We start from the raw sequence: 25,137 nt of genomic DNA, 5'->3' as shown, positions 1-25,137 counted from the left end.
AAGCCTTCAGTAGGGTTTTGAAGTGAGGAAGAGTGATTGGTGGATTTGAGGAGGGAGGGCATTTCAGGCCAGAGGTAGAATGTGGGCCAGGAGTCGACGGTGGAACAGGCAAGATGGAGGCACAGTGATAAGGCTAGACCAGAGGAGCGGAGTGTGTGGGCTGGGACTTTGAAGCCAATAGTGAAGAGTTTTTGTTTGATATTGGGAGTGAGGGCACTCCGTCGTAGGAGGGAAGGCAGCAAGTACCAGCTTCTTTGTTCAGTGTGGTGGAGAGGGACTGAGAGCATGCAGCTGCAGCTTGCATCCATGTGGCCCACTGTACACAAGCTTGTTGGGAGAAGGGGAGCTCAGTGGTTATGGAGAGTAAAATTCCTTTCCAGGAAGACTCTAGTATATTGCCAGCAACGGAAAACAATGCAATTCCAGAATAGTTGCCACAACTAATAGATTGGGACAGTTTAAATGTTGTGGGCAGGGAATGTGACTACCAACTCTGTTATATTCTCCCACATGTATGTTCCCTTTGCTTCAACAATCACTTCTATGCAGATGATACCCAAATCTATACTTCCAGACCTGATTTCTCTTTCCTTCTGCAGTCTCGCATTTCCTCTTACCTTCAAGAATCACTACTTGGATGTCCTCTGGTCACCTCAAGGTCAACATGTCCAAAACAGAATTCCTTATCTCCCCAACCAAACCCTGTCCCCTTCCTGACTTTCCCATCATGGCTGATGGCACCACCATACTTCCTGTCTCGCAAGCCCATAACCTTAGCATTATTCTTGACTCCTCTCTCATTCAACCACATATTTAATTCATTACTAACTCCTGTCAGTTCACACCTTCACAATGTCCTTGATGAACATTTTGATCATGTGATCATCCACTTCTGACTCTTTCCCTTGCTGCTGCTGCGCAATACAGGTGACAGAGAATAGAAAGGGGAAAAGTATGTTTGATATTGGAGAGCTGTAGAGCTGATTGTCTTTCCCTTCCCTCCCTTTTCCTCCCTCCCCTTCCTCTCTTTCTCCCTCCTTCATTTCCTTATTCCCTCCCTCCTCCTCTCCTTCTTTCCCTTTCTCCCTCCCAAACAGCTTTGTGGCAGAGTATCATTATGACCTGGGGGAAGAAGGGGGACTCCTGACCACTACTTTTCTTCCTCAAACCCCCACTTTCACTTTTGGAATAACAATGCACAGAGCTAAACATGGAGAGAAAGGGGAGTAGAGAGTCTAGTGAGGAAGCTCTTATTGGTCATAACAGGGAGTCCTACTGACTCCTCCTCAGTCCTTTCCTTCTTCTCTTCACCCCCTTCCCCACTAGGACAAAAGGCTTCATGGCCCTAGTTATTGAGGCCACCCACAGCTCCCCTACATCTTTGATGCCAGTCAGTCAGTCTGTATTTATTGAGTGCTTACTGTGTGCAGAGCACTGTACTAAGTGCTTGGGAGAGTACAATGTAATAAATAGACATTTTCTGACTGATGGTGCTGTAATGACATCGTTGAGGGTCACATGAAAGCACCCCCCACAAGATGTTCCAGTCCAGGGGCCCCAGTTCCCTTAATGTGGCCCTGATCATTTCAGGAAATGAGGAGGAAAGAAAAGGTATTCCAGGCAGATGGAGTGACAGGTACAAAGAAGAGTTTGGGACAATTTGTATAAAAGGAAGGTGAGCAACTCCCATGAGTGCTGGCCAGGGATGAGGAAGAATCCAGGCAGAGGTGTAGGTCAGAAAGACCAATACATACAGATGTAGAAGTGAGGGTGAGGAGCTGAGCTTTGGTATTTCAGGATAAGGATTTCACTCTTGGTTTTTAAGAAAGTGGCTAGCATGATCAGCTAGCATGGCAGCAGGCAGTGAAGACTTCATCTAAAAAGAGAAGAAATACTGGAGGGCAGAAGGAAAGGATGATAGATTTTTAAATATAATTTAAATCCATATACAAAATATCATGCAATAAGAGTTGCTCATACAGTATCACATTTTAAGACAATGCTAATCAGATGAAAGACAGTAGTATGATAAAAAAAATCCTTGCTTTTAGTTGACACAGCTGGCTAAATATAATGTCTTTGAAAAGGAGAAAGCTGAAGCATCTGGTCCTTTACTGTCATTTTCAGAATTTCAGACACCCGTAATTGTGTATTTCTTGTTAATAATGCAAACCTGACAGTAACAATGCTCCATGTCATCAAGCTAACAAAGAGTTTTTGCGGAGTCTGAAAGATAAGGCTCCAGGCAGTTCTTCAATCGCGCAGATTCTGCCAGAACTCAAATGGCAAAGGAGATGTGTCAGAGCAGCCAGGATGTGTACAGACCAGAGTGCTGAGTCACAGAGTACGGTTTTCAATACTTTCAGCTATAGCCAATGATCTCTTTCTGACATGTTAATTAGTACTTCTCCTGAGGCCACTTCCACAGGCTAACCCTCTCTCTCCTCAAAATCGTTATAAATTAAATTGTTTCTTGGCTTTCTGGCTAAGATCATGTGTAGTATCTGTTCTTATCAGTTTAATATCTGATATGTCCTCTTGAGAAGCAGTGTGGCTTAGTGGAAAAAGCATTCCCCTGGGAACCAGAGGACCTGGGTTCTAATCCCAGCTGTGCCACTTTTCAACTATGTAACCTTGGGCAATTCACTTCACTTCTCTATGCATTGGTTCCCTCATTTGCAAAAAGGAGATTTAATACCTGTTCTTCCTAATTTGATTGTGACCCCATGTGGGACCTAATTATCTTGCATCTACCCTAGTGAATAATACAGTGCTTGGTGCATAGAAAGTGCTTAACAAACACTACAATTATTATATTTATAATTCTTTTATTCAGTGACTCAAATGTCTGTGGAATAAAGATGGAATTGATCTTATCTCTTCCCTTATTAATGAACACAAGGCCAAAGAGTAAGGGCCATATCTGACTTTATTTGCTCTGTACATGTATACTTAATAATAAATAATAGTAATAATTGTGTTGTTATAGTCTATCCCAACCACTATACTAAGCACTGGAACAAACACAATATCATCTGACTGAAAGCTCCTTGTGGGCAGGACATGTGTCAACATGGCTCAATGGATGAGCCATGGACCTGAAAGCTGGAGGTCCCGGATTCAAGTCCTGGCTCTGACACCCTTTATCTTATGGCCTTGGGCAAGACACTTAACCTCCCCTTGCCTCAGTTTCCCCAGCTGTAAATTGGGGATAGTAATGCCTGAACCCTACTTGCAGGGGTGTTGGGATGAGTAAATAACTAGCAGGTGTCAGGTACTTAGTAATAATAACACCATATAGACACACAGGTGGTATTATCAGCACTTAGTACAGTGCCTAAGGCATAGTAAACGCTTAATAAATATAATTAAAAAAACCTCTCTGTTGGACTCTCCCAAGGGCTTAGTACAGTGCTCACTATACAGTAAACTTTCAATAAATACCACTGATTGATTAATTTATCGTCAGATCAGATACAGCCCCTATCCTACATGGAATTCACAGTTCACAGAGGGAGAACAGATATTTATTCTCTATTTCATAAATAAGGAGATGGAGGTGCAGGTAAGTTAGGTTAGTGGCCCAAGGTCTCAGAGCAGTAAAGGGAAGCAGCATAGTCTAGTGGATAGAGCGTGAGCCTGGAAGTCTGAACTACCTGGGTTCTAATTCCCACTTGGGCAATAGTCTGCTATGTGACTTTAGGCAAATCACATAACTTCTCTGTTTCTCAGTCACCTCATGTGTAAAATGAGGATTAAGACTATGAGCCCCATGTAGGACATGAACTATGTCCAACCTGATTGACTTGTATCTATCCCAGGGCTTATTACAGTGTCCGGCAAATAGTAAGCGCTAAACAAATGCCATTAATAGACAAAATCTATCAGTGATATTTATTGAGTGTTTACTGTGTTCAAACACTGTTCTCAGTGCTTGAGAGAGTACAACAGAGTTCATAAATGTGATCCCTGTCCATATAGAGCTTATGTATCATTTTACATGTTCTACTATTTGAGCAACTCTTCCTTCTATTTGTAATTTTACATCTGCCTCTCCTACTACATTTTATGCATCTTAATTGTAGTAATAACACTGTAGTATTAAGATCTTGCTATCTGCCAGGTACTGTACTAAATGCCATGCAGATAGAAGATAATTTGGTTGGACACAGTGCCCACTGCACATTGGCTTCTTGTAAGCAGAGATTGTGTTGTTGCTTTCTTCTTCCATTGTCCTTGTCCAAGCACTGAATACAGTGATATCTACACAAAGTACTCACTGAATACTATTGATTGACTGAGTTAAGATATCAGTTCATTAGGAAAATGGTGGAAGTCTGGGTACACCTCCTAGTTCTGGTTCAAGTGAAAGGAATAAGACCTTATTTTCTCCCTAAATATTTTGCTCTCCTTTCCCCTTCCCTCCCCACCCCATTTGTCTCTTACACTCCCTTTATTGGGAATTTAATCCAATAGTAAGACAGGTATGCCCCTAATTTTATGCTTTAAAATTTAGGCAATTATTTCTTATTTTGGGTACCTCCTGGGAGATAATTGCAGTTGTTTTTCCATTCCCAAAAATGGGAGCTGGTCATATTCTCCCACCCGCCCACCAAGGTGGTTTTTATTTTCTTCCTTAGTCTCAGGCAAGGTGCTCCTCTATTCTTAGATCTGTGAACTGCCTGGTCTGTCTCATTTCTCAGGCCTTTAACTTTTTAGCCTAAATTATGACAATTTTCCTTGACCAATTTTATGTCGAGAGGATTTTCCTGTCATAGGAAAATGAAAATGAAGAGTGAGGAGACAGACAAGATGGGGACAGAAGAAGTCACAGGAGTAGAGGAATGGTGGAAAGTGTCAGGAAAAAATGAGTACAGTATAGAATGAAGAGAAACAGTTGAGAATATTGTGAGAAAGATGGAGAAAAGTTGAAAATACAGGGTCCAGAGCCAAGAGGACATGCAAGATATAGCTAACTATCCCGGGCAAAAAATTTGTACTTTCACTACTCAGAATACTTGCACATTTCTAAGTATTTGGGAAAGTGTAATAATGCCATAAATATTAGATTTTAAATGTTTTCCTCCTCTTATTGCTGTTGAATATCCTTATTATTTGGGGAGTGGCACTTGCACAAAAATGTAAGCCCTATTCTGTTACATAACCTCATGACCTTGGATAAGTCACTTCATTTCTCTGGGCCTCAGTTACCTTATCTGTAAAATGGGGGTTGAGAATGTGAGCCCCATGTGGGACAGGGACTGTGTCCAACCTGATTTATTTGTGTCCACTCCAGCACTTAGTGTAATGCCTGGCACATAGTAAGGGCTTAAATGCCACAATTATTATTATTATTATATTTGTTAACTGTTTTCCATTTGACAAGCACTTCTCTAAGCAATAGGGCAGATCCAAGTTAATCAGACTGGACCCAGTCCCTGTCCCACTTGAGTTTCATAGTCTATTTAGGAAGGAACAGGTATTGAATCCCCATTTTACAAATTAAGAAACTGAGGACCAGAGAAGTAAAATGATTCACCCAATCTCACACAGCAGGTTAGTGTAGGGGCAGAGCCAGAATTAGGAACCCAGGTCCTCTGACTCCCAGCCCTGTGCTTTTTCCCTTGGTCCATGTTGCTCTTCAGGCCATGAAAATGAAAGGAAAGACTCTCTTCTTTTTCTATTGTTTAGGGACAGATTTTTAGCTATTCAGTCTGGGAAATTTTCTGGAGTTACATGTTCCGCAATAAGCTAGAGGATCAACATCTCAGAATGTTGTAAAAGAAAATGTAACCATGGCAGTAGTCAATTTTACATATCACAAAGAACGCCTGGTGGGCTGATTGAGTTTAATAAACATGATATCATTCTCCAAGCACATTGCTATCAATGAGACCATTCAACCCATGCACACCTTTCTTTCCAGGCCTCTGCTGGCCTCTTCCTGCTGAGAGAACCACAATTGAAGCTGAGCCTGTTAACTAGGCATGCACACTTAATGCAGTCACATATTCATCTACAGCTGACAATGTGTCAAACCACCTACATCTACGTGAACCTCATTCCAATAATATATATTCCTGAGCAAGGTTTCCATAGCCTTGCAAAACCCAATCAATAGTATGTACTGAGGGTCTGTGATGTGCCGAGCACCATGTCAAGCACTTGGGGGAGTACAATAGAGTTCACAGAGATGAAGAGGAAATGAGTGTGCCTCAGTTTCCTCATCTGCAAAATGGAGATTCAATACCTGTTCTCCTCCCTAGATTGTCAGTCTCATGTGGAACAGCGACTAAGTTCAACCTCATTATCTTGTTTTTACCTCAGTACTCAGTACAGTGTTTGGCACATAGGAAACAATTAGGAAACAGTACTGTTATCATTATTATTGTTATTATTATTGTTGTTGTTCCTACACTCACTGAGTTTACTGCCTAGCAGGTAAGACATGCTAAAATAAATCCAGATAGGAGGAAGTAATAGAGTATAATTATAGGTACAAAAGATCTCCAGATGGGGAGGATCAGTACCTAAATGCTTAGTTGGTGCAGAAATACTAAAGTGGAAGATGTGGGGACAATAAACCAGGAAGATTAGAAATTAGACCTCCTGGAGGAAGTGTGATTTCAAAAGGACGCTGAAGATGGGAGAAGGGCGGCCTGCTGAATGTCAAGGGCAAAGGAGTTCCAGACATGAGGGAAGTTGCGACCAAGAGTTCAGCAGCGGGAGAGACCAGAATGAGAGTAGGTTAACTTTAGGGGAATAAAGCCCATAAATTGCAGTTTAGTGGGGGGAAAGGAAGGGATAAGTAGAAGGGAAAGAGTTTATTGCGTGCCTTTAACCAGACAAAGTAGCTGCATTAGAAGATTGATCAATCATATTGAATGCTGACTGAAGAGCACTATGCAGAGTGCTTGGGAGAGGACAATATGACAGAGCTGGTGGACACATTCCCTGCCCACAACAAGCTTACAACTTAAAGGAGAGACAGACATTCATATGAATAAATTACAGATATGTACATAAATGCTGTGGGACTGAGGGTGGGTCGGAGGTGAATAAAGGGATTGGATCAGGGATATGCAGAAGGGAGTGGGAGAAAAGGAAATAAGGGCTTAGTCAGGGAAGGCCTTTTGAAGGAGCTGTACCTTCAACCTTCAGTAAGACTTTCAAGGTGGGGAGAGTAATTGTCTGTCATATATGAAGAGGGAGGATCTTCCAGGCCAGTAGCAGGATGTGAGTAAGAATTTGCCTGTGAGACAGATTAGATTGAGGTACAATGAGTAGGTTGACATTAGAGGACCAAAGTGGGCAGAGGCTGAGTTGTAGTAGAACAGCAGTGAGGTGAGGCAGGAGGGAGGCAGTGTGATTGAGTTCACATCATCCTCAGTGTCAATACCATCATCACATCATCATCATCAATAATATTGTTTACTGTGTACCGAGCACTGTACTAATCACTTGAGAGACTACAATACAACAGAGTTCATAGATACATTCCCTGTCTGCATTGAGCTTTCAATCCAGAGGGGGAGACAGGCATTACTATAAATAGATAATTTATGCTACCTGAAGACCAATGAGAAACTGTTAAAGGACTAGCTTCTTTGAAGAATTAGAAAAATCCATTTAATCTGTATTGTGTGCATTTCCTAATCAGTCAGTCAATCATTTATTGAGCGCTTACTTTATGCTAACTGCTCACATGATACTTTGGATGGAGAGGAAAGGGTATATTTTAGTCATGTTGTGAAGGTTGAACCAACTGGATTTAGTGATAGATTGAATATGTGGGTTGAATGAGAGAGAAGAGATGAGGAAAACGCCAATTTTATGGGCTCGAGAGATATGTATGTTGGTGCTGCCTACAGTGATAAGGAAATCGGGGTGGACAGGGTTTGGATGGGAAGATAAGGAGTTCTGTTTTGGACATGTTAAGTTTGGGGTCTTGATGGGCATTCAAGAAGAGATGTCTTGAAGCAGGAGGAAATGAGAGATTGCAGAGAGGGACAGAGAAAAGGTTTGGAGGTGTAGATTTAGGAATCATCTGCATTGGGTAGGTAATTGAAGACATAGGAGTGAATGAGTCGAGTCAAGTCACCCTGGTTGTGTAATGTAGGCATCTTGCTTCATAAAGAGGGAGGGCACATTGTATGTGCTAAGTTTCTCATTCTTGCTCCTTTAAACCTTTGGACATTCATTCAGTCGTAGTTAGAGTGCTTACTGTGTACACAGCACCGTACACTAGGAAAGTACAATTTGGCAACAAATAGAGACAATCCCTACCCAACAACAGACATTCAGATGGAGGCCTTGGTATCTCTTTCTCCATGAAGACTCAGTTCTTTTCTCCATCTTCAATACAAAAGATTGGGGGTGGCCAGGAGGGGAATCACAATGTGGTTTTCATGTATTTGTTGGGTGAATGTTTTTATTATTCACTGGGTGGTGGGCCAGCTTGGCTTCAGACATTAAGCAAGGTAAGCAGTTGCTACAGAGCAGTGTGGGACTGGCGGAAAGGTTTCTTGAACCAGATAGCCACCACAAACATGCAGATTCTCCATTGACCCTTCAGGGGCTATGAATGTTCGGTATTAATTTTTGTTTCATTTATCAGTGATCTTCCCTCACTTCTCAGCCCTCCCACTATTCCCTGAAATGTTTGTTTATAAAATTTGTATTCTTCTAAGCCCACAAAAGAGGGGTTTAAATGGTGTGGGGCAGATGGTGAAGGGAATGGTTTGGGGGAGCAGATGGATGTGTGGGAGGTAGAGGGCAGCAGTGAAAGGAGTGGGAGTGGGAGAACCTGGAGGCCACCCTCGGGCCAGGAACCAGTCTTGGAGGGGCTCATTGAGTGTGATGCCCTGGCCCTGTCCATCTGGTCAGCATCCTGCCTCCTGACCCCTGAGTTTCTGGGATCTACGGCCTCAGAGTCTGCAACTGCCGCCCTGCCCAACCCAGCCCAAAGGAGGAGGATAGAAGAGTGTAATGGGGGAGTCTCTCAAGGCTCAATTCTGGATTCCTTCTATTTTCCATCTACACTACTCCCTTGGAGAACCCATTCTCTCCCATGGTTTCAATTACCATCACTACATGGATGATTCTCCTATCTCCCTCTCTAACCCTGACCTCTCTCCTTGTCTGTCATCTCAAACTTCCTCCGGCCATTAGGGCATCTCTACTTGGATGTCCCACTGACACTCCAAATGCCAACATTTGCCAAACCCAGTCATCCTGCTGACTTTCCCATCACTCGGCAACACCACCATCATCCCTAGATTATGAACTACTTGAGAGCAGGAATAATAATGCTAATGAAATAATGTAAGTGCTTCCTATGAGCCAAGCACTATACTAAGTGCTGGGATAGATACAAGTTGGTAACCTTTATATTATCTCCAACTCATCCCTTTCATTCAATCAGCATATTCAATCTGTCACCAAATCTGTCTGGTCTACCTACACAATATTTCTAGACTCTAACCTCTCCTCTCCATCCAAACTACTACCACTCTGGTCCAAACATTTATCATACTCCATCCTGAACAGTCCCCTCATTAACCTCCCTGCCTCCTGTCTTTATCCTCTCCAGTCAATACTTCACTCTACTGCCTGGATCATTAAAAAAAAAAAAAGTTTAGTCCAAGCCTCTCTAATCCTAAAAAACCTTCAGTCGTCACCACTCTACCTCCACAACAAACATAAACTCTTAACCGTTAACTTTGAGGCATTCAATAGACTCTCTGCTCCTTACTTAACTGATCTCCTACTACAACCCAATCCACATACTTAGGTCCTCTAAAACCAAACCACTCCCTATATCTCAATCTCATCTGTCTCACCATCAACCCCTTGCTCGTGTCCTCCTCTGGCTTAGACTTCCCTTCCCCTTCATATGTAACATATCACCACTCTCTTTACTTACAAATCCTTACTAAAATTGCATTTCCTCCAAGAGGACTTCCCTGACTAAACCCTAAGTTTTTTACCCTATTTGCCCTTCCCTCTACATTGTGTATGTACTTGGACCTCTAATAATAATAATAATGTTGGTATTTGTTAAGCGCTTACTATGTGCCAAGCACTGTTCTAAGCGCTGGGGTAGATACAGGGTAATCAGGTTGTTCCACATCAGGCTCACAGTTAATCCCCATTTTACAGATGGGTGAACTGAGGCACAGAGAAGTTAAGTGACTTGCCCACAGTCACACAGCTGACAAGTGGCAGAGCTGGGATTCAAACCCATGACCTCTGACTCCGAAGACCAGGCTCTTTCCACTGAGCCACGCTGCTTCCCCAAGCCCTGTAGCCCATCAGCACTTTGGTACTCATCTGACCCCCAGTTCAACAGCACTCTCGTATATACACTTATACTTTCCCCTCCCTTATCGATCAATCAGTGGTATTTATTGAGTACTGACTGTGTGCAGAGCACTGTACTAAGTGCTTGAGAGTGTACAATACAGAAGAGACAGTTCCCTGCCCATAATGAGTTTACAGTTTAGAGGCAGACAATAATATAAATAAATAATTTATAATTTATAGATCTGTACATTCATTCTGGGGGACTGAAGGTAGAGTGAATTCCAAATGCCCAAAGCCACAGATCCGAGGTGATCTGTGATCCCCTATGTGTAATTTAATTAAAGTTTAAATCTCCCCCACTGAACTACAGGCTCCTTGAGGACAGTCAGGGTGGTATTTGTTAAGCACGTAAGCACTGTTCTAAGCACTGGGATAGGTACAAGATAATGAGGTTGTTCCATGTGGGGATCACAGTCTTAATCCCTATTTACAGATGAGGTAACTGAGGCACAGAGAAGTTAAGTGCCTTGCCCAAGGTCACACAGCAGACAAGTGGCAGAGCTGGGATTAGAACCCAAGACCTCTGGCTCCCAAACCCATGTTCTTGCCACTAGGCCAGACATCAGTCAAATGAATGGAATCTCTCTCTGGCCCCTTGCTCTGCAGTGCTGCCAACTAGCTGCAAGCGAGAGAGACAAAGAAGGTAATGGAGATTCAAAGGGTGGGTCTTGTTTTGCTGCCTGTCCAATGTCATTCATGATTTTAATCTTACACCTGTATCCAAATTACAAGTTTTCACTGTCAGCAGTGCCTTCTGAAATGACTAGACACATAGCTATACATTTATGTATGGTGTGGGAGTTCCGGAACATGTCTGTGAGTTATCCTTCGAGTTATCTAACGTCTTACAGTTCTGCCCTGAGACTGCCTCTGTCCCTGGCTCTTTCACATGCAGTGTGAGCATTGTTCTTCCTATGGAATTGCTGCTACCACTTTCACATGATGATTCATAACATAGTGATTATTTCCTTTGTTTCCGTCGGTTTCTATTTGTTTTAGCATTACCAGGTTATAGCTCACCAGGCATCATTCCCAGACTGAGCCTGTTTTGAGAAAGTAAGGAGGATGCTTTTTAAAACATCTAGTCCCCACACTGACTAGGGTGAGTTTTGTTTTTTGTAAATAAGCCTGATCAGACAGCCAGAGAATCAGCAAACTTCACTGTTGCATCTTCTGCAATGAAACAATAAATATCCTGGAGTGTCAATTTGTTTTGGATTTCTCCATTGGTCAAGACAAATAATATCTCCCATATAGTAACTCTCCATCAATATTGATGGTTCTCCAGGAATGATGATTTGTTGTGATGAGTTTTTTATGGTATTCGTTAAACACTTACTATGTGTCAAGAACTCGTATAAGTGCTGAATTATTCCTACTCTCCTGATCCTCCCAGTTCCTAAAATATTGTCTAGTGAGATGGCAGACTAATAACAACTGTGGTAGTGTTAAGTGCTTCCTATGTAACAGAAACTGTACCAGGCACTGGGGTGGATGCAAACAAACAGTGCTGGATACTGTCCCTGTCCCACAAGGGACTCACAATCTTAATCCCCATTTGACAGCTAAGGTAACTGAGGCCCAGAGGAGTGAGGTGGCTTACCCAAGGTCACACAGCAGTGGCAGAACTGGGATTAGAACCCAGTTCCTTCTGACTACCAGGCCTGTGCTCTATTCATTAGACATTGCTTCTCATGCAACCTAGAGCTTCATACACTGTTGTTTGGTGTGGCTCTGGTTTCTGACAGTAACTACTGGAGTCTTTCCTACTTGTCAAGGTGGAATTAATTATCTAAGATAATTATGTGGCTATCTCCTTTCCCAGAAGAAAGCTGGGTTACAGGAAGCTTGGGTGGGGGATATTTGAATAATCTGTGAAGGCCAACAGAGAAGAATCAAAAGCCATCAATCATTTTTCCCTCCATCCATACTGAAGTGGGCCTGGAACCCCACAATTCTTTGCTGAAAAACACTCTCATTTGGACCATACAAGCAGAATAGGCTTAAAGTAACTTGGGAAATACTTGAATTCTCGGTATGTTGGAATTAAAGAAATTGATCACCACATTAAAGTGAACACAATGGAGAGAAATCTGTGGTCTTATTCACCAAGATAACATCATGTGTTAGAAAGTTTTGAGAGAAAATAGTCAGAGAGAACTGGAAGGGAATTGATTAAATGATGAGAAATCATTTAATATTTCACCTGATTAAATTTCTAGTGGTTTTCCTTTATCATGAAATTCTATTAACTGGAAAATATGTTGTCTACATTACTGAGCAAGATAAATAGAATGTTTTAAAATTCATTTAGTAAGTTTAAAAAATTACTTTTGGAGATTTTAACGGGTGCTTTGCCTACATAAGGGGTATAGGATTTTGCCCTAAAAGGATTATGTTGCACTTCTAATAGCTCAGTCAATTAAAATTAAATAAAAAGTTAAAATTGCTGTATTGCTGAGCCAGCTGACTAGATTTATGGTAGATTACTGGGTAGAAGTACAACGTCCTGGCATTTTACTAATAATGTGTTTTTGCTTTAAAAACCAGCAGTTGCTGTATATGCATTTATGTTCATTTTGCTTCCTCTGTCCTGTAAAAAAAAGTACATAAAATATGTTTGTCGAAGCCAAAAGTCAGTTTTATGGTCAGCATGAGATTATGTTGAAGGTCTGTTACAATTATAACTTTTAAAACATTGGCAATCTGTACTCTTAGCCCTTAAAACTCCACTACTCCTACCCATTCACACAGTGGACTTCCATTTTTCCCCCTTAAAATGACAATTACAAAAAAAGTTTTTATATTTAAGGATCTGGAATTTTACATTACTTAAGTGGTTCTCTGGTTGGAAATCAGAAGCCTATGAAAGCTGCATTAATTGTATCAAGCCATTCGTGGTCCATTCTGGAAATTATTGCTTCAGTGTTTTGGGTTTTTTTCATGGTATTTGTCAAGTGCTTTCTATGTGCCAGACACTGTACTAACCACTGAGGTAGATACAAGATAATCAGGTTGGACCCATTTTGAAGAGATGGTAACTGAGGCCTAGAGAAATGAAGGGACTTGCCCAGTGTCACAGAGCAGACCACTGACAGAGCCGGGATTAGAATCCAAGTCCTTCTGACTCCCAAGCTTGTAATCTGTCCACTAGGCCATGCTGCTTCTCCATATTTCCTTAGAGGGCTGAAAGAGTTAATGCAGCTTTGGAGGGTTCTAAACCTGAACAAGAATGCAGCTTGTGCATTTTGAGAATCATGATAGAATCTTCAAATAGAGAGTACTTTGTTTTCATTGGTGAAGCTGTAGGCTACGCCAAAAAAATGGGGTCTCCCCATTTCTCAGGAGGTTGAGGTAGAATGTCTGGAAAACAATCCAGGCACCTCAGAAGAGCAATAGAAAATCTTATTCATAATAATGACCTAGATACTTCCCATTTTCAGGAATTTCATAGGATGACTCCTAGCCATTGGAATTGAAAGCTCTCCATCAGCAAACTCCCTCTTACTGCCAGCAGTATCATCAGTATCTCTTCATGGTGTTTGTAGATCTAGTCTACTAGATCTAGTAGAAGTAGTCATTGTATTGATCAAGTGTTGGGAGAGTTTGTGGGAGGACAAGATCTGGGTGGGAAGATGAGTTCTGTAACAGACATTTTAAATATGAGGGGGTCAGTGGGACATCCAAGTAGGGATGTTCTGAATACAAAAGGAAATCTGAGACTGTAGAGATGGAGAGAGGTCGGAACTGGAGAGGTAGATTTGGGAATCACCTTTGTAGAAGCCATGGGAGTAAATGAGTTCTTCAAGGGAGTGAGTGTAGATAGAGAATAGAAGAGGACCTAAAACTGAGAGTTGAGGGACTCCCACAGTTAGGGGGTGGGAGACAGAGGAGGAGCCAGATTGATGAGAATCAAAATGGACAGTGTCAGTGACACCAAGATTGAACTTTATTTCCAGAAGAAGAGGGTAGTCCATGGTGTTGAAGACAGCTGAGAGGTTGAGGAGAATTTGAGTATAGGCCATTGGGTTTGGCAAGAAGGTGGTTACTGGTGACCTTAGGGCAATTTCCATGAGGTGAAAGGAGAAGGAGCAGATTGCAGGAGATCAGGGAGAAAACTGTAGGAAAGGAAGTGGAGAAGCAGTGCTTCCTAGTTATTAGGGCATGAGTCTTGTAGTCAGAAGGACGTCTGTTCTAATCTGGGCTTTGCCACTTGTCTGCTGTGTGACCTTGGGCAAGTCACATAATTTCTCTGTGCCTCAGTTACCTCATCTATAAAGTGGGGATTAAGATTGTGAGCCCCATTTGGGGCATAGACTGTGTCCAAACTGATTAGCTTGTATTTACCCGAGCACTTAGTACAGTGCCTGATACATAGTAAGCACTTCACAAATATTGTTTAAAAAAAAGCAAGTGGAGGCAATGTGCATAAACAATTTGCTTGAGAAGTTTAGAAAAGAATTGTAGGAAGATGTTAGGGTGATAACTGGCGAGATCCATGAGTCAAGGTATTGTTTTTGTTTTGTTTTGAGAATGGGGAAAAGTGAACATGTTTGAAAGCAGTGGGGAAGGAATAATTGGAAAGTGACTGTTTGAAGTAGTGAGCCCCTCTAGATTGTAAGTTCGTTGTGGCAGGGAATATGTCTTTCAACTCTGTTGCATGATACTCTCCCAAGTGCTTTGTACAGTGCTCTCAATAAATACCACTGGTTGACTGATTGTAGAAGGGAGGGAGAAAGGATTTTAATAAGATGTGAGAGGATGGGGTCAAAAACATAGGTGGAAAATTTAGACTTTGAGAGGAGGTTGTGGATCTTTTCTTGAGTTACTACTGGGAAGCCTGGGAAAGTTGAGGAGGGGGCAAGAGGAGAGTGAACTGGAGAGATGCAGGGTTGGTTTTAGGGAGATCATACATGATGGTTGCAATTTTATCAGTGAAGTAGGTGATAAGACCATTAGGGGCAAGATTGGGGATGTAGAGGACAGGAGTTTTAAAGTAGGGGCGTATTTAAAGTCTGAGGCAGCTTGTGTGGGTGATGGGCATGGAAGACAGTAAGAAAGAAGTAGTGTTCTTATGCAGAAGAGAGGCCAGAGTTACAGCAGGTGAGGAAGAATTTGAAATGGATGCGATTGCCTTGTTGTTGGGATTTCTGCCAGCAGCACAGCACATTTTATGCACAAGAGCAGAGGAAGTGTACTGTGGAGGTGCTGCAGGACTGCAGGTTGGTAGTCATAGATCTAGAGTGGGACAAGGGAGAAAGGGAATTGAATTCAGTGGAGAAGGTGATATTGAAGATATGATTTGTGCATCAAGAGAAAGAAGGGTTGGTATGGAGGCTAAGTGATGACTTTGGAAAATTGAAGGGGATGAAGAGATTGAATATGTCTTTGGGAGACGAAGACAGATTTGCAGCAGGGGAGAAGGAGAGCAGGAATAGGATTATTTGAGAGAAACAGGTTAGGGGTTTTGGAAGGAGAGTGGAATTTCAAAGTTGATGAATTTGAGCACGGGTATCCGAGATGGTGGGTGGTTGAGATGACATGGAGTGGGAGGTTGGTAGAGTTGAGAAATAAGAGGACATGCGATATTGTAGGGCCATTGGGAACATCACCAAGGATCAGTGTGGAAATGCAGAAAGAAAGAAGGAATGTGAGAAAGGGGTCAAAATGGTTATGAAAGCTAGATGACCGTAACTAATAACTGCAGTGGGTGATAGAGGTAGATGGTGTGAGAAATGGAAAGAGTGGGATGGGAGGTATGGGGGTGTGTGAAAATGGTACTGGGGGACAAGAAGGAATCCAATTCCTTCCCCTTTCCCAGTAAGTCTTGGAGAGTGGGAGAAGATGAAGCCCCTCTGGAAAGAGAGGCAGGGGAGATCACATCATATGGGGAGAGCCAGGTTTCAGTGATGCTGTGGAGGAGCAGTGATTGGATCTGAAACAGATCAAGGATGAAGGGAAGCTTTCCTATGATGGAGGGGGAGCTCCACAGGCTGCATTAGGCTGAGGTTTTAAGGAGGGAGTTGTGGGGAGGAGAAGAAAGCACACGTTGTGGTAGCAGGTGAATGCAAGTGAGATAATGGGGGTTGGTGTAGGGTAGCTCTGAGAAAGAAGGCAGGTATGTAGTGATTAAAGAGAGGGGATTGAGGGACATAGGGAGACTTGGATTTCACAACACATCCATAGCCACAGTGACTACCTACAGCAGTTGCCTGTCTTTTGGAGAATTTGATGAGGCCTCATGTTGAGTGCTTTTTTCTTTCCTGCCAGGGTGTGAAAGACAGGGTGAGATGTAGACTCCTCCATAGTGCAGAAAAGACCCAGTGCTGGTTCCTAGGAAGGCAATATAGCTGGCAATTGGGTGGGTTGGGAGAACACTGAGAGTCCATCTTATACCCCTATGTGGTGGGGTATTACAGAAGCATTTGATACTAGACTATACCAAAGTTTGGGCAACTACTAACCCAAACTTACTGTCCAAAGATATTGATCATGATCCTAAAAATACTCCATGTTAACAAGATTGGATAAGTCAAAGTTGGGGGAGCTCTGTTGGATTCTTTCTCGGTCAGTGCTAAACTTATTTATCCATGGCTTTAATTCCTCCTTCTCCACTGAACTCAATTCCCTTGAACTCCTGTCCTTCCTTCAATTTCATAAAACAAACTGCAGCCTTGGGTCACCTCCACAATATACTTCCTTCATTTGTGTGCTTGATCTGCAGAACTATGTTGGCAGAAACCCAGACATCAAGCAGACTTTGTCCATTTCACCTGCTGTTACTCTGCCCTCTCTTCCCCACAATACCACTTCTTCCTTATTGACTCCCATGCCCATTACCCATGCAAGCTGTTTCTATCTTGAAACTCCTTCCATAAACCCCCATCTGCTGCTTTTCCCATCTCTTGCCTCTAATGACTTGGTCACTTCATCAATGAAATTGAAACGATCAGGTGTTATCTCCCTAAAATTTCCCCTGCACCTCTCCAGTACTACCCTTCTCTTGCCCTCTCTTCAACTCTAGCAATCCTTCCCAGCAGTATCTCAAAACGAGATCTCCCACCACCTCTCAAGATCTAACCTCTTTAACAGCACCTCCAAACATATCACTTTACATCTTATTAAACCACTTGCCCCTTACTTCTTCCCTCCCTGACCACCTTCTTCAACCACTCATTCTCCACGCTTCTTCTCCACTGCCTTCAAATATGCCCGCATTATCCCCTTTCCTAAAATATCCTTCCTTGACCCTACAACACCATCCAGTAATCATTCCATCTCCTGGCTATCATTCTATCTCAAGCCTCTTGAGTGAGTTGTTTACACCCACTGCCTCCTCTTCCTTTCCTTCAATTTTCTCCTCAATGCCCTGTAATCTGGCTTTCACCCCATCTGATCTGCTGAAACTGTTCTCTCTAAATTCACTAGTGGCCTCCTCTTCACTAAATCCAACAAACTCTTCTCCATCCTAATTCTCCTTGGTCTCTTAGCTGCCTTCTACACTGTGGACCAACTTTTCTCTTGGAAACATCATCTAACTTTGGCTTCAGTAAGAGTATATTCTTCTATTGGTTCCCCTGAGTCTCCTTTTCTGTTGCCTTCTCTGCCTCTGACTCCCTAACTTTGGGGGCCCCACAATGCTTACAGTTGGGTCCCATTCTATTAAAGGTGCAAGGAATAATTTCAGGACTTTGGAACATTTTGATTGACTGTCTGTAATCCCATGTAATTCTCAATATTACTGAACAAAGACCTGAATCTGAAATATTACTGTTGCATTCCTTTCTACATTCAAGTGATTTACACAGAAGCAGCATGGTGTAGTGGATAGAGCATGGGCCTGGGAATCAGAATGTCATGGGTTCTAATCCTGACTCTGCCACTTGTCTCCTGTGTGACCTTGGTCGAGTACCTTCACTTCTCTGTGCCTCAGTTATTTCATCTGTAAAATGGGGGTTGAGACTATGAGCCCCACATGGGACAGGGAATATTTCTAGCTCAATTTGCTTGTATCCACCCCAGCACTTAATATAGTGTTTGGCACATAGTAAGCACTTACCAAATACCATTGTTATTGTTACCATAGAGAGGAAGCTAACTGTGGGCAGGGAACAGAACCCAGGTTTCCGTTGAACTTATCTACGCACTGACTTTAGTACATCACATTCAATAGGTACTTAATACAGTTACTACAATTACTACTACTTTTCATAATACCAAGAAAACCCGTTTTGATTCATTCCACTGAAATGGTCATTCTTTTTAGATACTCTTTTATTCTTGGGTTGGGTGATTACACCTAGAGGCACATGCAGAAATGTATGAAATTGCTTAATGAACTGAAAGGACCTTACGGTATTATAATGATATACAGAGTACATTCATGTCAACTAATTTGAAAGAATGGAAGAAAATAATCCTAATAATTACCATTGTTTCTGGTCACTCTCAAGTCTAAAGCTTTCCATCTTTTCATGTCTCACAGATATTTCACTGAGCCCCAGAATTTTCCAGTTTATCATTAGGTAGAATAATACAGGTTGCATTTCTGATTCAGCCCTCTCCCCTTGTTGTTCAATATTTTGCATGCATAGCATTATGGAAATATTTGAATTGGAGACCAGTATTTTTTCTTAAGGAAAAAAATGTAGGAAAGACAAAACTACAAGTTTGGGATCCATTTAAAAAAAACACACCTCCTTCTTGGTCATGTATGAGATGGGAATGGTGGGGGGAATTATTCTATTGTATTGAATAGAAAGAGATATCTTGGTTGGTGTCCTGCATTTAACACTCCTGACTTCCATTTTAGAAAATGTAAATCTACAGCTATATTTCTTCCTTTTTTTTACCTTTGTCTCTATGGCAACTGCATAATTGCTGCCAGTTAAGAGGGTGCTATCAGCACTTTCCTCCTGGTTACTCTAATCTAATACAGATCAATTTCAAATATTTTCTTTTTTAAAAAAAGATCTAAAAACTGGGTCATGCTCAGAGTAAATTTCATATAATTATGCAGATGGAAAGACTGAGCCATTAACCAAATGAAAACTTCATTAAATGTTGCAAAAGGTAAGCAAGGTTTCTGCAATGTCAACAATTCCACAGTCGCACATAAAAAAAGGATTGAAGTAGAAGTACATTATCTTTCTTGTGAAAGAAACATAGCTGATTTACCAATGCATTTATTGTTAATGTTGCTAGAATATGCAATTATGTTTTGTGGAGTATAGAGCACTTCCTTGGTAAATGGCATCCTTTTGTAGTGAAATTTTATTTGATGGGTTTACTGGACATCCTGACTGTATTTCATAACCCAGATTGTGCATGTCTCAAAAAGGGCAATCATTTTAATCATTTCATTATTACCAATCTTTCAGTGAAAAAGAGAATCAGTAATGGAGGATCGGTAAAGGATTTGGAAAGGATATTAAGAAAGTGATTTGGCCCTAGAATCACCCCTTTCTTTGTACTTCTTCTTTCATTCACTTCTTAGCTCCCTAGTCTCCTGGAAAGTATAAGCTCCTTCCAGTCAGATAATGTCACTTTTTTATTCTGTTCTTTCCAAGCACCTAGCCCAGTGCACCACACTGATTGGGCACTGAATAAATACCGTTACTACTATCAGGTTAATTAACTCCCCATTTACTTTATTTTCTCCTTCTTCTCATGTGGAAAGGAAAGCTCGCTGTGTGCAGGGAACATATCTTCCAACTCTGTGTACTGGACTCTCCCAAGCATGTAGTAAAGAGCTCTGTTTATAGTAAGCACTCAATAAATGTCATTGATGATGATGAAAATTACATTTTCTTGTAATCTGAAACATCAAATTTTAATATTTACTAATCTTATTATCTTGTATACCTTCCACTGTTTAATGCAATGCTTGGCAAATAGAAAGTGCTTAATTAATACCATGAATGTCTAATTGCCTAAAGAATTGTTCAGCTTTCCATTGTACTTTTCTCGTGGATTTGGGTTAAATATACATGGGAAATGAAAGATATTTCAAAATTGCATGCACATGGTGCAAGGATTTCCAATGACACTCTTGGTTGGTTGTAATGGAAGAATGCCCAAATCCTAACGATGTCTTGTGCAGCCCGGTATTTTGCCTCCAAAAGAAGTAGTGATGCTTGCAGGAAGAGTGTGTTGGTTGTTGTCCATCACAACCGTCCTAATGATTAGGTATCTGCCACATAATATTCAAACTTTCCTATTAGTAACCATTCATATCCTGTCCTTGCTGAATCAGATTATATTTTTCATTCAATAGTATTTATTGAGCGCTTACTATGTGCAGAGCACTGTACTAAGCGCTTGGGATGAACAAGTCGGCAACAGATAGAGACAGTCCCTGCCGTTTGACGGGCTTACAGTCTAATCGGGGGAGACGGACGGACAAGAACAATGGCACTAAACAGCGTCAAGGGGAAGAACATCTCATAAAAACAATGGCAACTAAATAGAATCAAGGCGATGTACAATTCATTAACAAAATAAATAGGGTCTTCACTACTTCCTATGGCAACCATTACATATTCTTACCTAGTGAGGTTTCTTTTTTTTTAATATTCCATCTTCAGAGTACAATAAAATTAAAAGACAAGATCCCTGTCATCAAGGAACTTGTGATCTAGTGGAGGTATATTATAGTAATACAAATTATGGGTAGAGAGAAGCAAGAGAGTTGAAATTTATGCACATAAGTGGTTTGGTGGGAGGGCAAGGTAAATATTAAAGTACTAAGTTGATAAGGAAGTGCTGGAGTGGTAATAGGGGAAGAAATAGGGTGGGGCTTGACAGTGCTCTGCACACAGTAAGCGCTCAATAAATACAATTGAATGAATTAATCATGGAAGGCCTCTTGAAGGAGATGTGATTTCAGAAAGACTTTGATGATGGGGAGAGCAATGGTTTGCTATTTGTGAAGGGAGAACAAGTTTCTTGCAGGAGAGCAAGCATTAGCAAGAGGTTGATGGCCAGAGGAATATGAATGAGACACAGAGAGTAAGTATGAGAGAGTGAGACACGCAAACTGAGTTGTAGTTGAAGAGTAGTCACCATAAATATGAGGAAGAGAACTGATTGCCTTAAAGCCAATAGTCAGTAGAGAAACGGCAACGAGTTTGAGGAGTGGGGGAGAGGAAGTTGCAAAACAATGTTTTATTCTACTCTTCAAGATTCTTTCCTTTCTCCTTGAGGAAATGTTGGTAGGAATAGTGATTGGAATCACCTGTATCCCTTATTCAAACATGGCAAGCAGATAGTGCAGTTCAAGGTCCTGGACCCAATAGAAAGCTGCACTCCTTTTGGTTTTTAGTTTCAACTGCCAATGCCAAGTCCCCTGATGGACAAAGACACAGCATGCCTATGCCCTACTATTTAGAGTTTGAGGCTCAGTCAATTGTCCAAGGTCACATGGTAAGCAATTGACAGAACCAGAATTAGAACTCAGTTCCTCTGACTCCCAGAGCCATGCTGTTTCCACTAGTCCATGCTGCTTGTTCTGTGGCATAATGCTTTCTAGATTAAGGAGTCTAGGACACAAGCAGGTTCAGCTGCTTCATGCAACAGAGCTGAACCATTGTTTGGAAATATATAACTGGAGACTGATTCTTCCCCTCATCACCCAGCTCCACAACCTCACCTTAGGAAACGACTATTTCCACAATTCACTTTTGTTCCTAATTATCACATAATTAGCATCCTAGTTTTTTGGTCAAATATAAAGCATTTTTTTCTTTATGACACTTTGAATTATGAAGTCATTAACCATCACACTAGGTTTCTTGCTCAAGGCCTGGAACACAGTCATTGTCGAAGGAGTGCAATGCCTGGAAATGAAACCTTTGGGAAGAGATAGGAAGGCAGGATATGACATTGTCACAAAGGCAAACTGTAATTAGCTTTGAAAGTGCTGAAAGAAACATTAATGCTGGATTAGTTTACAGGTTTTGACTGACTTTTGAATAGAACCAAGTTAAAAGCCTAATTTGGTAATTTGCCAAAACCAGCTACATTGTAAGCTTCCTCCACAAATTTTACTGGCAAATCTCTAACCACTTGATCGATCAAAGATATTCACTGAGCACTTAGTGCATTTTAAGTAATAACTATTATTATTACTGTACTCATTAAGTGCTTACGATATGCCAAGTACTGTTCTAAGCACTGGGGTAGATATAGATGAATCACATTGGACATAGTCTCTGTCCCACATGGGGCTCACAGTCTAAATAGGAGGGAGTAGGATTTAATCCCCATTTTATTTTACAGGTCAGGTAACTGAGGCACCGAGAAGTTAAGAGAATTTCCCAAGGTCACACTGTAGACATGTAGAACCCAGGTCCTTTGACTCCTAGGTGCTTGCTCTTTCCACTAGGCTGCTTCTAAGACCTTCCCAATGCCTGTTCCTTCACTGATGCTATTGATTGATTGATTGACTGATAATACAGATCATACTCTCTTCTATCTAAGTCAGTAGGTTCTTGGGCAAATTCTTTCTTTGTTTGTCTTGGTCAAATAACATTTATTTTACACATTCTTTCAAAATTTGGAATTATTCTCTCCTGAAATAAATCTTAATTAGTAACCTCTTTTTGGTGCCTATACTCTAGGCTTTTTTTATGTGGGAAGTGAGGGATCCAAATCTTAGAGTTGCTTTGAAGGATAAGTAGAATGATTTTGTCAATTAATGAAATCAATCAATCACTGATATTTGTTGAGTGCTTACTGTGATCAGAGTACTAAGTACTTGGGAGAGTACAATACGGTAGAGTTGGTAGACATGTTTGGCTGCCCTGAAATATTTATCAAGCTTCAAAGATTATGCAATGGTCATGTGTCTGGTCATGTCAGAATTAAAGAATCTTGTAGTAATAATAATAACTGTGGTATTTAAGCACTTACTGTGTGCCAGGCCCCAAACTAGGCACTGACGTGGATACAAGAAAATTGAGTTGGACACAGTCCCTATCCCATGAAGGGCTCCCAGTCTTCATCCCCACTGTACAGTTGAGGTAACAGGCACAGAGAAGTGAAGTGACTTGTCCAAGGTCACACAACAAACATGTGGAGGAGCCAGGATTAAAACCTCTAACCTTCTGACATTGTAAGATCTTTTCCTGATCACCAGTTAGATAATAACGTGATGAATTATTTCCAACCTTGTTCAGCCTAGTTGATGAGGTCATTCTCAAGGATGCAATTAGGAATCTGTAAAATGGAATCAGAATACAATTCCAATGCTTTGGGAAATTGTTCCAATTCAACAGGCAGAGAGCCTCTTTGAAAGTTCTTGAATTATTCATGTAGGAACTCCTATAGGCTGATGATTATGTTCTGAAAGCACATATCCAAGAAGATATCCAGATTATTAAGAAGAACTTCTAAGCAGAAAAAGCACTTGGCACTGAGATTTAGACTCAGGTTATGTATCAGTCTGCCTAGAAATCCCGTTATACAACTAAGGCACCTCAGATCAGAAAGTGCCCCAAAATTCTCTTGGATAGCCAGCAGACTGTCCAGTGAAACAAGGATGAACCAGGAAGAAGAAAACAAAATGAAAAAGACCATTATGGTCCTGGGGAGATTGGCCGTGTGGCAAAATTTATACATATACAATGTGGAAGGGATTGTCCATTAAGGGCTAATCTTATCACTGCCCCTGTGCATACTGAAAAAAAGAAAAATCTCACCATCAGCTGTGCCATCTTCCAGGTTCATTGATCCTAAACATAATTATAGTCTCTCTCAATTTGTCAGATGTAGAAGTGAGATTCACAGATCTCTAGTTCCCAGGATCACCCCTGGAATACTTCTGATAGATAGCTGTTATATTGGCAATCTGCCAGTTCTCCAGTACAGCGGTTATTTGTAAAAAAAAAATAGTTACATACTTTTGCTAGTTCTACAACTTCCTCTCAGAATTCTTATAGACTCCCTGGTAAATCTCACTGTGTTCCAGTGATTTCTTTGCATTTAAAACAAATGGAGAACATCCAGCAAAGTCACCAAAGTTTGAATCAGTTTCTCTGACTTGTCTGCTACAAAAAAATAGTATCTATGAGCTGTTTGGGGACTCTCTCATTCATTCATTCATATTTATTGAGTGCTTACTGTGTGCAGAGCACTGTAAGAGGCACTTGGGGGAGTAAAATATAACAATAAATGGACACATTCCCTGACCACAGCGAGCTTACAGAATTTCTCTGCTGTCTTCTTCAGTAAATATTGACTAAATAATTCACTGAGACATGTAATTATCTTTTCTTCATGAGTGACCAGTGAATTTCCTTGTCGGCTTCCTTTTTTTGATACATTTGAAACATTTTTTTTTCTTTTGGCATCCTTGCATGATACTTAGAAAACTGTCGAGCTACCAAATTTCCAGTTTTCCAGGGTGTCCATCCTTTGGACATTCCTGATATCCTCACTCAGCTTTTAAGAAGTAAGAAGCTGTAAGAAGTGCCTCTTACAGTGCTCTGCACACAGTAAGCACTCAATAAATATGAATGAATTAATGAATTAATGAGAGAGTCCCCAAACAGCTCATAGATACTATTTTTTGTAGCAGACAAGTCAGAGAAACTGATTCAAACTGAGAAAGCAGGCGAAAAGATAGAGAAAGATATGTCTGCTGTCCCTGAGAGGAGCCCGACCAGTCTGCTGCTGAGGGACTTGCTATTTTTGTGAAATCCAGTTTCTAGACCACCTATGGCTACCCTCCCCAGTTAAAAAGGCTTTGGGGATTCTATTTTAGTAACTGAA

The 25,137-nt window shown here is 41.2% G+C and overlaps 1 pseudogene; it reads left to right on the top strand.

The window, feature by feature from the left end:
* The first annotated feature begins 2,465 nt into the window (after positions 1-2,465).
* Positions 2,466-2,622, top strand: LOC114811547 (annotated as a pseudogene).
* The last annotated feature ends 22,515 nt before the right edge of the window (positions 2,623-25,137 follow it).

The sequence above is a fragment of the Ornithorhynchus anatinus genome, chromosome 4 (genome assembly GCF_004115215.2).
Source record: "Ornithorhynchus anatinus isolate Pmale09 chromosome 4, mOrnAna1.pri.v4, whole genome shotgun sequence".
Taxonomy (NCBI): domain Eukaryota; kingdom Metazoa; phylum Chordata; class Mammalia; order Monotremata; family Ornithorhynchidae; genus Ornithorhynchus; species Ornithorhynchus anatinus.
Note: the sequence above shows the minus strand (reverse complement) of the source record. Positions and strands in the feature narration are given on the sequence as shown.